Raw genomic sequence first — 5,862 nt, 5'->3', positions numbered from 1 at the left:
CCCCCCTCACAGCACCACCACATACTGCCCCCCCCTCACAGCACCACCACATACTGCCCCCCTCACAGCACCACCACATACTGCACCCCTCACAGCACCACCACATACTGTCCTCCCTCACATCACCACCACATACTGACCCCTCACAGCACCACCACATACTGCCCCCTCACAGCACCACCACATACTGCCCCCCCTCACAGCACTACCACATGCTTCCCCCCCTCACAGCACCACCACATACTGCCCCCCTCACAGCACCACCACATACTGTCCTCCCTCACAGCACCACCACATACTGACCCCCCTCACAACATCACCACATACTGCCCCCTCACAGCACCACCACATACTGCCCCCCCTCACAGCACCACCACATACTTCCCCCCCTCACAGCACCACCACATACTGCCCCCCCTCGCAGCACCACCACATACTGCCCCCCCTCGCAGCACCACCACATACTGCCCCCCCCCGCAGCACCACCACATACTGTCCCCCTCACAGCACCACCACATACTGCCCCCCCTCACAGCACCACGTACTGCCCCTTCACAGCACCACCACATACTGCCCCCCTCACAGCACCACGTACTGCCCCTTCACAGCACCACCACATACTGCTCCCCTCACAGCACCACCACATACTGCCCCCCACACAGCACCACGTACTGCCCCCTCACAGCACCACCACATACTGCCCCCCCTCACAGCACCACCACATACTGTCCTCCCTCACAGCACCACCACATACTGCCCCCCTCACAGCACCACCACATACTGCCCCCCCTCACAGCACCACCACATACTGCCCCCCTCACAGCACCACATACTGCCCCTCACAGCACCACATACTGCCACCCTCACAGCACCACATACTGCCCCCTCACAGCACCACATACTGCCACCCTCACAGCACCACATACTGCCCCCCCTCACAGCACCACCACATACTGTCCTCCCTCACAGCACCACCACATACTGCCCCCCCTCACAGCACCACCACATACTGCCCCCCCCTCACAGCACCACGTACTGCCCCTTCACAGCACCACATACTGCCCCCTCACAGCACCACATACTGCCATCCTCACAGCACCACATACTGCTCCCCTCACAGCACCACATACTGCTCCCCTCACAGCACCACATACTGCTCCCCTCACAGCACCACATACTGCCACCCTCACAGCACCACATACTGCCCCCCTCACAGCAACACATACTGCCACCCTCACAGCACCACATACTGCCACCCTCACAGCACCACATACTGCTCCCCTCACAACACCACATACTGCTCCCCTCACAGCACCACATACTGCGCCCCTCACAGCACCACATACTGCCACCCTCACAGCACCACATACTGCCACCCTCACAGCACCACATACTGCCACTCTCACAGCACCACATACTGCCACCCTCACAGCACCACATACTGCCACCCTCACAGCACCACATACTGCCCCCCTCACAGCACCACATACTGCCCCCTCACAGCACCACTTACTGCCACCCTCACAGCACCACATACTGCCACCCTCACAGCACCACATACTTCCACCCTCACAGCACCACATACTGCTCCCCTCACAGCACCACATACTGCTCCTATCACAGCACCACATATTGCCCCCCTTACAGCACATATGACCCCACTCAGCACATACTTGCATTTAGGGCCTATCTAGTGTCTGCGCACCGGAGAGGTCTGTGACGTGAGCACTCAAGTCTGATTTCCAGACACTGCCTATCCAGTCTTCCTGACTACATCCCGTATTGTGCATGTTCATTTTGGTAAGGAGGAGGGGGAGGAAATTTTAGCCCTGGGCTCCACATGGTCTAGAACCAGCCCCATACTTAGCGTATCATGTCTGATATTACAAAGTGCCTGCTCAAAAAGCGAGGACACGCCTATGTATCTATGCTCGCTTTTTGCACGTATCAAACCTTTTGACTTGAGAGGTGGAATGGGGGAGGGGAGTTCTCACATATACAAAGTTCTGCAAGGGTGGCCCATGCAAACCAACAAATTATCTTACGTGCTCCTCCTGCTGCAGGGTAGGTGTAAGTACATACTGCGGAAGAACCAGGAGCATATGCTGACGCTGCAGACGTGTACAACTCTGCCTGTGTACACAAACATGCTATTTTTCCACGCACTTTCTTTTGATTAATTTACACTCACTTTTGTAGCAAATCTACATTGGTCCCATGCATGCTCTAGAGTAGACCTATAATACACATGATAAATTATTTTTAACCAGCATTTTGTTAGATAAACAGGAAGCTTTTTCCTCGAGTATAGGGTTTGTGGCATACAGTATATACATTTCCTTCTGGCTGCATTTTACTCTGCATAATAAACACCAAGAACGGGCCACAGTCCTCTCTAGCTGCCCTTCCACCTCCCGTTCCTTTCCGTTTAGTTTCTGCCATCTTCTCTGCTCTATCGCTACAGATGTGTCCTCGCACATCTTTGCTGTAGTCATGCCAAATCCCACCTACAGGCACGTTAGATCTCGCGAAAATGCATCTGCCGCAAGACAATGTCACATGTATATCTGTGTGCTACTGAGGCTCTGAATCAGCATGCGAAACGCTGCGATGCACTGGAGCTCACAGTTATGCTGGGCATACACTGTCAGTTCGACAGACATTCCACCTGAACCAACATATATATAGTGTTCGTTCGCACACAATCTGAGATATGTCACTGTATGGCCACGATATCTGCATTGGAGAGGAAACAATTCCCCGTTCCTCCTAGATGCGGCTGACCAATTATGGGATCAATATGGCATATTGGAAGATTTTTCATGCCCGACCGTCTAATTAGCAGTGATCGGTCACAGCCATACACTATGCAAATTATCAGCCCAATAGGCGGATTGGGACGATAATTATATAATGTATGCCCGGCTTTACTGGAGTTTAATCCTGAGGTTTATCTAATCTGATCTGAACAACCAAAATTCTGAATCCTGTGATTGGTCCACTAGGACAGATGGAACCTGATATTACTTGTACCTCGCTCTCCTTTCTTTTGTTTATACTACTTGCACCTTGCTTTCCTTTCTTTTATACTACTTGCACCTCGCTCTCCTTTCTTTTATACTACTTGCACCTCGCTCTCCTTTCTTTTATACTACTTGCACCTTGCTCTCCTTTCTTTTCTTTTATACTACTTGCACTTCACTCTCCTTTCTTTTGTTTATACTACTTGCACCTTGCTTTCCTTTCTTTTGTTTTATACTACTTGCACCTCGCTCTTCTTTCTTTTGTTTATACTACTTGCACTTCACTCTCCTTTCTTTTGTTTATACTACTTGCACCTTGCTTTCCTTTCTTTTGTTTTATACTACTTGCACCTCGCTCTGCTTTCTTTTGTACTACTTGCACTTTGCTCTCCTTTATTTTGTTTTATACTAGCTACAAGTATCATATGAATCCGCACAGTCTCCTGGTGCGTCCTAGTTTTTGGGTCCTGGGGTCTCACTCACGCCATGCATGTCGCGCTGTGTTGCGTATTGAGGTTAGATGATGTAGGAGGACACATTTGTATGTAGCCCTTAACATGCTATGTTGCAAACTTCTTAATACATTTTTTTAAGTATATTCCCCTTGATTTTAATTAGGATGATTGAATAAGGGAATTCAGCTGACTGCAATTTAAGGAACAGAGAAGGAATTCCCATACTCATGTGGCATATTATCAGTTGCCTATTGGAAGGGGGAGGGAGCGGTGTATGTTTTCCTTCTTATGATTGAACAAGCTTAGAATTTGGAAAAAAGGATTATGCTGGATTTGTGTCTTTTTTTTTTTTTTTACTGTACTATGTTACCGCTTTATATATTTGGCCTCACTCCAGCCCTCGTCCATTGTATAGTGTTACATATACAGGTTGAACCAGCATGTTGTTGGTTCCTTTTTCTTTCTCTGATTTTTTTACTGTCTAGTTATATGACTCAATTTATAAGGAATAAAGAAGAACATCTCGGGCGCTGAAGGAGGGTATAGCAACATTCTTGGTTACAACACAGATAAAATAAGTCTGTGACAAGACTGTCCCTTATTCTCCTAAAGGAAGAGCTATACACATGCTTGCCGACTTACTGGCTGCCCCCACCCGGAGGGTGCACCCAGTTCGACACTGCAGGGGGCAGGGCGCTGGCAATAATGAGCGCTGCGGGGGCGTGGCAGTGCAATTGCATCATGAGATTTCTGGCATTGTAAAGCGGAGGGCGGGACTATGATGACGCGATTCAGCGCGAATCGTGTCATCGGATCCACTCGTGTGGGAGCACTTTTTACACAAATTCAGACTCGCTCACACACAGATGTACAAAGGTCACACATCAAATTGATCAGTACAAGCTAGCAACGTAGTTTTATTCACTCCTAGTTGTTTTACTTATGCAAATAAGATGCAAATTTGGAGTGATGTTCGGCATGGCCATGTCGCCTGGGGACTGGTGAGCGCTTTTCCAGGAGCCAAAAGGCTCTTCCCCATATTCGGGTGTCTAATGGCAGTTTCAGGAGAGTGGACGACTATGGTCTTGGCCTATACTTCCAATATGAGGCCTTTTGTGCAGGAAAGGGTTCCGATCACATGTCATAGAACATTCAAACACACAACAGATCAGGGTATTCCAAGATAAAAGAGCGGCTAGGCACACCTTGTACCACGTACGCTTGCAAAAGTAAAATTTGGCTAGCAGATATTTAAATTGGTTTTAAAAGGTTGTGAGAATGCAATTATAGGGCATACCCTGGTGGCTGCAAAGCCCTTGAGGCCCTTGGCAGCCATGTTGGTTGTGGGCAAGGGCAATGTACTACATACTTGCCAACTCTCCCTGATTGTCAGGGAGACTCCCTGAAATAGTAGCAATCTCCCTGACTCCCTGACGAGTCTAGCAATCTCCCTAATTGCACCTTGCCCCATTATGTGGCTGTTATATAACCCCCCACCTCCCAGAGATTAATACATTCAAATGGGATCATTAGTATCATTTCCCTGCATTGGTTATATGGCATAATGCTCCCTATGGCTACATGCATTTTCTGAAAAGTATCAGTGTGTTTTCATCAACAAATAGATCTTACTAACGGCTTTAGGGCTCATTTACATTTGGATGTAATGCCGCGTATCCACTACGCGATTAAACAAAGCGATTGAACGATAACAACATCGTTATCGTTCAATCGCTTGTTAATCGTCTGCAAATCGGGCATTTTAATGTGAAAAACGACCAGCGATGCGCGCGCCCGCTGGTCGTTTTTGACATCTATCATCGCCCAAACATGCTGGTCAACTTGACGTCGTCGTCAGGTTGACCATGTTCGGGGATGATTGATGTGCCTACACTGAACGACTGCTCGTTCAGTGTAGGCACATCACGGACTGTGAAACGACTGCACGATTACAATGTCTTAATCGTGCTTTCGTTTCACAGTCGCCTAGTGGATGTGCGGCATAAGTCAGTTTTACGACACACCTCTCAGATGTAGCAGTACACGCCCACTTTACTACCGCGCTCATAGGTGTTACTTTCACAACCTCCCTGAAATGCTTTTTCAAAAGTAGGCAAGTATGATACTATGATGTATAAAGTGCATTCAACACCTCATTGGCTGCTGCAGGTTGTAGCATATTTTTCCTGTGAACCAGTCTTCATAAATCTGCCCCAGCCTTCATGTAAAATGTGATTTTAGTGGCATAGAGACATTATTTTATTTGTATTTATTTATTTTGCCTAAGTGGAACATACCACTTATATTTATGGATTATAATACTGAAATGTGTTATTTATTTATAATGGGTCATCAACTGATTGAGTCCTTGTTCTTCTCATAGG

Source organism: Taudactylus pleione, unplaced genomic scaffold (genome assembly GCF_031769625.1).
Source record: "Taudactylus pleione unplaced genomic scaffold, aTauple2 ptg000507l, whole genome shotgun sequence".
NCBI classification, from domain to species: Eukaryota; Metazoa; Chordata; class Amphibia; order Anura; family Myobatrachidae; genus Taudactylus; species Taudactylus pleione.
The sequence above is the reverse complement of the archived record's forward strand: the minus strand, read 5'-3'. Positions refer to the sequence as shown.